The sequence below is a fragment of the Callorhinchus milii genome, unplaced genomic scaffold, assembly GCF_018977255.1.
Source record: "Callorhinchus milii isolate IMCB2004 unplaced genomic scaffold, IMCB_Cmil_1.0 Scaffold6, whole genome shotgun sequence".
NCBI lineage: Eukaryota > Metazoa > Chordata > Chondrichthyes > Chimaeriformes > Callorhinchidae > Callorhinchus > Callorhinchus milii.
In genome coordinates this window covers 16,840,532-16,849,803 of record NW_024704747.1, presented here as the reverse complement: position 1 = coordinate 16,849,803, position 9,272 = coordinate 16,840,532, and positions in this window count along the sequence as shown.

Here is a 9,272-nt window from a genome sequence, read left to right as displayed (position 1 = left end):
CTGTTCTCTTACAGATGAGCTTTTTAAGGTACATTTTGGGCAAAATTCCAATGAGTGCTTTGGCAATGTCGGCTACTTAAGAGGATTTCCCGTTACATCCCAAAGACAGTGGAGGTTTCCAGAATTTTTCCCCCGACTTTTGGGGGAAAAGACGAGAGGACCCAACAGAAGTGCCTCACAGGCAATTGCCGCTGAGTGTAGTGACTGAGCTCCAAGATGCTACCCTGTGTGAAGGCCCCTATATAAATGCAAGTTGTTGTTATTGTTCTTGACTGTGCATGGTAGGAAAATGCTGTGCGGTGATGTACACACTGTAAATGCCTTGGATCATCAATGAACATTTAGCAGTGGTATTTTAATTTGGTCTGGAGGGGAGAAGTGATTTGAGGGGCCATTGCCTGGATCTGTCTGTGTGTGTGGGGGGGTGGATTCAGTCAGGAATGGTATTTGGTTGCGATTGAGCAGCTGGGTCTGACCATGATGCTGAATCGTTCAAAAGCATCTTTTTTTCTCTCCCTTCTTTTATTCTCTCTCTCTCTCTCTCTCTCTCTCTCTCTGTGTCTCTCAAGAGTGTGACGTAGCAGCTAAACTGAGTTCCCAGTCTTCAAAAGAGCAGTAACCAGAGCCCTTGAGTTTCTGCAAACACAAACACACACACATACACAGAGGAGGCAGTGAAGACACGGAAGAAGACAGAGAGGACAGGTGAGAAGACAGGTGAGAGTCCCACTCACTAAAGGCTGCGCCAGGCGATTCTCCCACAGCGTTGAAATTACAATGGGTTGAGTTCGGGAATAGAGTTCAGTGTCACTGGGATCAGAAAGGCGAGGACACAGGCTGTGGGGATGGGATGGAATGCATAAGGGAAGTTTCAGCGCCTTGGGACGTCCTCCCGACGTGAAAGGCGCTCTATAAATGGAATCTTGTTGTTGTTGTTGTTGTTGTGGGGGAAGGCTTCAAAAGTTAGGAATGGACAAAAACAGGCGAAAGATCTGGCAATTAATTAACAGAGAAGCAGTTAGAGACTTGCAAAAAAAAATAGAAGACAAGAGAGCTTTTTTTTCATATTTCATACGTGCTGTGCTTTGCAAAAGAAGTTGCAAACCATTTTTTTTCCCGAGTCTGTTTTTTTAAGAGTATATTTCAACTTTGTTTGGTGTAATTTTGGTGCTTGCATTTCGTGCGATGCGTTTGTTGCTCTCTCTGGCAATTGCTTTCTGAATGGCCCGCACCTTCTCCCGTTGCGGTCAGAGAGAGGTTGCACTTTTGCTAGTGGGTGAGTGATGAGTGCTCTGTTTTTCCCACTGTTTGATGGGTTCTGTTGAGGGATCATCCACAACTATGGACCTCAGAAGAAAATCCTCAGCCTCTGCATTGTTTTACCCTGCACGATTCAGCCTTTGTTTACGGTGTATTTCAGGGAAGAGGGTAAAATTCTCTTGTATCTCAGTGAAGAAAAGTTACTATTATGGATAGTCCCTAATGTGGAATGATGACTTTTCGTCACTGGTCTTGATGAACATCGTGAAGCCCTGAATCAGCCTGCACAGTTGCTAGCCCTCTCCCCTCTCATTCAGTAGGTTCCTAGCCCCATGTTGGGACTTTATTCTCACACTCCTGACTGCCACTCCAGTGCAGTGCTGGGGGAGTGCTGTGTTAGTCAGGTGTGCCGTCCTTTGGATAAGACATTAAAACAATATCCGTTTGCCAGTTCAGGTAGATGTTAAAGATTTGAAAATAGAACAGGCATTTCTCCTGATATCCTCTCCCAACAACCCCCCCCCCCAGATAAAAATGGTCATTCTGTGCAAATTGGCTGCTATTTTGCCTCCAAAATACAATCACTTTAAAGTATATAAAAAGTATTTATGGTATTTATATTAATTCCTGTGCAGCACTTTGAGACGTCTTTCCGACTCCAAAGGTGCTATATCAATTGTAAAGTTTATTATTTATTTTGAGGCTATATTAATCATTTTTATCCCGCCATTCCACATTAGGGACCATCCACAATAATAATAATAATAATAATAATAACAGTAACAATAATAGCAACAATAGTAACTTTTCAAAGCATTATAATTATTTGGGGGTTCTCAGTGGGCCAACGTGGACTTCAATTGTGTCAGGACTCCAGGAACTTTCTTCACTGTAACTTTTCTTTGTGTGAGTATAACAGAACTTTAACACCTCCTGTAACATGTACTGTAAATACAGGATGAAAAGTGATTTGTAAATTGTGTACACGGAGTATTGATCAAAAGCCTATTGGCTCAATTTCAAGGCTTGCGTGTAAATTAGTGGTAGCCCACCGTTATGGTCGGCCAACAAATAAACTTTCTTGATCGAATATTTCTTGATTTATGCCATAATTCAAGAAATATTTAATAAAGAAAAAACTGTAAACTCACTACTGATCAAACACAGATTTACTTAGATTTGTGCAAATGTTCAGGGGCTACTTCTTGATGGTTGGGCACCACTGATGTAAATAATGGCCACTTAGGCAGATACCAACAACAACAACAACATGCATTTTATAGCACCCTTCACGTGGCTTGCAGCGATGGAGCCTGACGGAGTCCAGGGGGCAGGAGAAGAGGAAGAGGGGAGGTGACCATAAGCACGAGCAAAACATAAGGTCTTTAGACGGGATTTGAAAGTGGCCAGATACCAAAGCATATCTGCCACCTGTGGAACCTCCCCCTTCTCCTGGCCCCTGGACGATGGGGGGAAAGGGGTTAAACATCACACAAACGGAAGCAGACGTGAAGTCAGTTTGTCCAATTCAATTTCACACTTTGAAGATGAGTGGAAGATGAGTGGATTAGGGGACAATCTTGGTTCGAAAAGAGATGTCTGCATTGAATATTGAGAAAATGCTTCAGAAATTGAATAGTTAAGAGTGTTCGTCGAGCAAGCTGAATAATACCATGTTTTCTCTGTTATCACCATCTCAGGTTAATCGATAGCCAGTGTTAGGGGCACTTATTTCTCCCACACTGCAGCAATAAAACACGTTGCATCACTAAATGTAAAAACATGATAGTTGCTGGACATTGTATTGATCAGGAGTTTATGAACGACTTATATTTGGGCTGTCAACCGAGAGAAGAGAAAAACTAATCATCTTCCCACTTAATACTGTTCGTCATTAATGTTCACCAAAGGAGATTATGTTAGAAACCAATCTGGGGAGGAGGGAGGAGGTGGAAAAATAATGCCAAAGAATTTAAGATTTGGGACATCAAGAGAGAGAAAGTAGAATGTTGGTATATGAGGCAATAGGTTTGTAGCATGAGAAATCCAGTCAAGCACACAGTGACAGGTCTTTAAGTATTTGGGATTCAGGGAGGCAGTTTTTTTGGAAGATTGAGACGAAATAGACCAAAGGACCTTCTGTATCTAAGTCTGTCCTACAACCTTGTGAAACCCATACCATGGAGGCTGATAGTGGTTATAATTACCTATCTAAAAGATTCAGCATACTATGGCAGTAATATACAGGAAGATTGATTTTTTAAAACACAACACATTTATATAGCACCTTTCATGTTGGACGGACATCCAAAGTGCTTCACAAAGCTGAACGGACACCAGAGCTGAGGGTGGGAGCCAAGGGGACTCTGGTACATTATCTGCAGCCACAAGGAGCATGTGGCCATGGAGGGAATAGTTAGCGTAGAAAGAAAGGACATCAAAGGAGGGTACATACTTTCGAAAAAACAATGTGAACAATGCTTTGTGACCAATACTGAGCTTTGCTGACTCAGTCATTAATTGACAACAAACTTTGAATGATTAATCATTGACCTTTGCCCTTGGATTGGATGGAACAGTTATCCCTGAGGGTTTTAGCATATTGTTTTCGATCCTTACCTAGTCCCTTGTGAGGCATCAGTCACCAATCTGCGTCACATGTGATACAGACATAACCTTGAGGTCACCGCTCCTTAATGCAACCTTAGAATCTGTGCTTTAACAAGATGCTACTGCAGATTGTATAGAATTGTTGCCTCCACCTCATGAGGGAAGTAGATGGTAGGAATCATGCTCAGGGTTCCTCAGGTGGTGTGCCCCTGGGCACAGATTCACTTTTGAAATGAAGAAGGACCACTCGGAGAGAGTCCACTGCATGTTAAACTATAGCCAACAATAGCCAGAAAAAGTTTTCACCCATAAAACAGTGAGTCCACTTTACAATATATTCTGTGAAGCATTTTGAGACATCTCAATGACATGAATAAAGCACTATATCAAATGCAAGGACTATTATTTTTATGGAAGGAAATTGGGCAATGATTCCACTATAATGTGTGCAATATTGATTTGTTTGTGGTGATCCCATTAACAGCTGAAATATTTAATAGGGAGGTAGATCAATATTTGGTGGACAGAGTTATCAAGGGGTATAGTGAAAGGGCAGGGAAATGGCATTAAATTACAAATCAGAATGATCCTAATAAAATGGTGGAGCAGGCTTGACGGGCTGACTAGTTTTCTCCAGTTCCCATGTTCTTATGTTCTTATATAATGTTAGGTAGTCAGTGATGATCCCTTTATAATGGATGTAGCAATGGTTATTTAGTAGTGATCTTGTTATAATGGGTGTAATGTTGGTTAGTAATTGGTGATCCAGTTATAAAGGATGTAATATTGGTTGGTTAGGAGTAATCCCGTTGTAAACAGAGCTGCAATATTGGTTGGTGACAATCAGATAAGAGAGTTTTTAAAAGTTACTTGTTTCCCTGTAATTAATACTTTGCTATTTGTTTTTGACAGAGCAGAGAATGGAATCTGCCAGTAGAAGCAGACTGGGCTGGAACCATAGTTTGATGGGCACGCTGTTTTTACTGGGTTTGCTGATCACATCCCCACATTCCTGTCACGGACATATCGATCCTCTGGCTCTGGGTCGGGCGGACCCTCAGTGCTGGGAATCTTCCTCCGCCCTTCTGCTTGAAATGAGGAAACCCCGCATTGCGGATACTGTCACTGGCTTCTGGGACTTCATGATCTACCTTAAGTCGTCAGATGATTCCAAACACATTGGACTCTTCTGGGTTCTCGCACAACGTTTCTGGGACATCTATGTGGATTGTATGGTATCTCGAACCCATGGGTTGGGAAGGAGAAGCTTCATTGAAGATGAACAGCATATAACAGCTCTACATTCCCAAATCACAGGCAGTATGTCTCTAATACCACATCTCATTCATTCATTCATTCATTCATTCATTCATTCATTCATTCATTCATTCATTCATTCAATCATTTATTCATTCATTCTATCCGTTCGTCCTTCCGTCTGTCTGTCCATCAACCTTATTACTCTTGTCGTCATTTAAAACCATGTGTCTGTGGCTCCCCCCAACCCCAATGGCTCGGTGTGCAATGCTATTAAGCCATAAAGTTCGAGAAGATCCCCAGTTTCATCCCTGGTGTATATTGATTCTGCCAGTGCCTTGGGAAGTCGTCTGATGTTTACGTTTTGGTTTTGCATGGAGTTGTTGGGTTTGGTTGGAGGCGTTAGGTTTGTATGAAAGTGATGGATTTGTATACAGGCATGGTTGATCGGTATGTAAGACCCATCAGGATAACAAAAACTTGCCTTTACATAGCACCCTTCATATATCATAATGTCTCAGATCGCTGGATTACTGAATTCTTCGGATTATCGAATGACCTGCACAGTTCCAAATCAGGTTGTGTTATGTTAATTCTAAATGTTGGGAGAAAGCTCCTTTTATCCTTGTGTTGCATTCTATTTCCCAGATTGCCTACCCTCGTTCCTCAACTTTTGCCAGTGGCTGTTCATTTCTAAAGAAAGAACAAACTCGCCTTTTTAAAGATCATGTTGAAATAACTCAAAAGTGCTACAAAAATAATTTATATTGTGACTTTTTTGTAGGCAAAAGCAAAACATGTTTTATCCATAGCAAGGCCTGACAATCAGCCATGAAGTTTATTACCAATTTTATCTTGAAGATTATTGGCCAGGACATTGGGATAAACTGGTAGGAGAATCTATAACCAGGGGTCACAGTCTTAAAATTAAAGGTCAGCCTTTTAGAACAGAGTTGAGGAAATATTTCTTCACTCAGAGGGTAGAGAATTTATGGAATTCACTACCCCAAAAGGCTGTAGATGCTCAGTCCTTGAACATCTTCAAGGCTGAGACTGATAGATTTTTTAAAAAACAGAGGGATTAGGGGATATGGGGATAGAGCAGGTAATTAGAGTTAGGTCTGAAGATCAGCCATGATCTTATCAAATGGCGGGGCAGGCTCGAGGGGCCGAATGGCCTACTCCTGCTCCTAATTCTTATGTTCTTATGTTCTTAAACTTCCTCTCTTTTTGAATAAACCTGGCATCTTTAACGTCCATCTGAGCAGGCAGACTGGACTTTGGTTCAACGCCTTGTTCAATCACAAAAAAGAAACCTCAGCTAATGCAGCACTCCCTCAGCAGTGTTCCTGAAATATTCGCCTAGATGAAGAGCTCCACTCTTAACATAGGGTTTAAAATGACCACCTTCTGTCATATGATTAACTGAGTCAAACTGGCACATAACTATTAGGAGGTGGCACATAATAAAACCATTTGAGATTGCGTAGCCCCTGTTTTTTCCCCTTATCCTGTGGTGCTGGGTTTGACTCCAACTCGAGTTCTACAACAACACCAACAAATAGCATTTATGTAGCCCCTTTGACATTGGGAGGATATTCTAAGGTGCTGGACAGTGAAGGGTTTGCACCTGAACTGCGAGTTGGAATCAGAGATGGGTGGAGGGCAAGGAGGGTGGTTGAAGGAAGATGACCGAAGGCACGGTCGAAAAGGAAGATCTTGAGATGGATCTTGAAGGAGGCAAGGGAGGGAGCAAGGCGGAGGGGCTTTGGGATGGTGTTTCAGAGAGTGGGGGCAAAACGCCTGAAGGCCCGAACGTCGATAGTGAAGCAGGAAGGACGGGGAACAGGAAGCAGACCAGTGCCTGCAGAGCGGAGGGAGCGGACAGATAGGTGAAGTTTTAATAGGTCACAGGGGTACGAAGGAGCAAGACTATGGAGGATTTTAAAGGATCTTGAACTCGATCCTCTGGGGATGGGGAGCCAGTGCATTGATATATTGGCGTATATTAAGAGCTCAAATCTGAATACGGGGTTTGAAATCATCACCTTCTGCCATATGTGGAGTCCTGTAGCTCAGTGGTTAGAGAGTGGTTAGAGCACTCGCTTTGCAAGCGAGAGACCTGAGTTCAATTCCAGGCAGGGCGAAACCTTGGGCAAGTTTCCTTACTCCACACGCCTATTAATAATCCCACCGAAACCCAAAACAATAATAAATTGGTCATTTTCAATCCATGACTGTTTGTGGGACATTGCTGTGCGCAATTGGCTGCCGCGTTTCGCCCACAAATATACAGTCAATTCACTTTACAGTATATTCTGTGAAGCGCTTTGGGACGTCCTCCCGACGTGAAAAGCGCTATATCAAATGCAAGGATTATTATTATTATTATATGATTAACTGAGTCAAATTCTACTATGGAGAGAATTATTAAGTCCAATAAATGAGTTTGTATGGAATTAGTCAAAAACATACTGTTTAATCCTAGCGGGAGGGCAGTGACTGTGCCACTGATTCAATGTTAACCCTCCCACTTACTCTTCATGAGTAATGTAGCATGATGGCATTATGACAGATTCTGAAGGATGAGGATTATTTCAGGCTGTGGCTCATACAACTTTTGCATTAAATTCCAGATGTTCACTCTGCACATCAGTGCTAAACACTTATTTCATTAACAAAGTAATTGACCACACATAGCTGCCAGCGGTATCATATATACGCTGATGTATCAAAAAAAAGTTTACAATTCACGTGGAACAAAACCTGATCTGCAGATATGTTGATATCAAGACTCGGTTTGTTTCTGCTAAATTAATGGTTTGTTGAGTCATTAATTACCTTCTGTGTAAAAAAAACACCTTTCTTTATCGACTGTGCCTTTGGTCACCTTCCTTCCCCCGGCACCCCCCGTCCTCCACCCTCTCCAATCCCGACCCCCAGCTCGGGTCTGAAATACTGATTGCCCAGCGCCTTGGAACTTCCTCCTGACGTGAAAGGCGCTATACAAATGTAATTTTTTGTTTGTTGTTGTAAATTTCACTTATGGTCATTTTCAAATTGTACACATCTAACATTGTAACAATATATTGGTAAGGTTCCTGGCCAGGATTGAGTCCTTGATTATTTCAGTGATTTCTCACTACTTCACTGATCTTCCCCCATTCCCCTGCCCCAACCATTGCAATCTTATTTTCCTTATTGGTTGCTAAAGGTTTGGATGTCCAAAGGGTGCTCAGTGCCTTTCACTTTTTTTTGTAACAAGTGAAAAGTGCTCTTTTTAAACATAAAGATCATTATTATTCTAGATCCCAGTCCTAGGGGGCAATGGAATTGTTGTTCTCCCATCTGCCTATTTTCTCTCATGAAACAATTTTACATGTCTCAGAATGGCAGTGAGTAGACTGGGTGAAGCAGCTTCCAGCAATAGTTCTGAAGTGTAAACCCAGAACAATATTTTGGGATGCACCAAGACAGTAGAACAAGAGTACCTAGGTTTAGAGTTGCAATTCCAGGACATGCACCAGAAAGGTTTTCTTTATCCAGAAGATAATTAATGACTGGAACAGGTTGTAAGGAAGGGCGGTTGAGGCCAGGACATTGGAGTCATTTAAAAAGCAACTCGATGCTGTGCTAGGAGGATGATAGGGTGGGTATTTTGGAGGGGTGAGATCAGATGCACCGTAGGGCTTTTCTTCATCCAAACCAATCTTGTGAAGTATCTTGATGTGAAAATTGTTGGATAACAAGAAGCAGCCCTTTGTGTGCCGTCACTAACAGTGCAAGAGATTCTGATTGTCTGAAGTTAATGACTGGATTACTTGCTTCCTTCCCAGGGTCCTCCACAGAAGGTCAAAGGATGGATGTCCCAAAAGACAAGGAGTTTGTTCAAGACTTGATTGGGATCCACATGTACAGGAGTGGCCCAGGGATTCTACATAGCAGACTATCGAAAAGCGTGGGCATAAAGAAAGACTCCACCATATGAATGGTGTTGAGCAGTGTATTTTTGTACCTTTTTATTTCTGCTTGTTTTTAAGTTGAATAATAAACATACAACATTTAAATACCTGCGTGGGAATCCCCGCCATCATCACCACCACACACAAAAAAACAAACAAGTCATCTTTAGGGGTGCTCTTCTT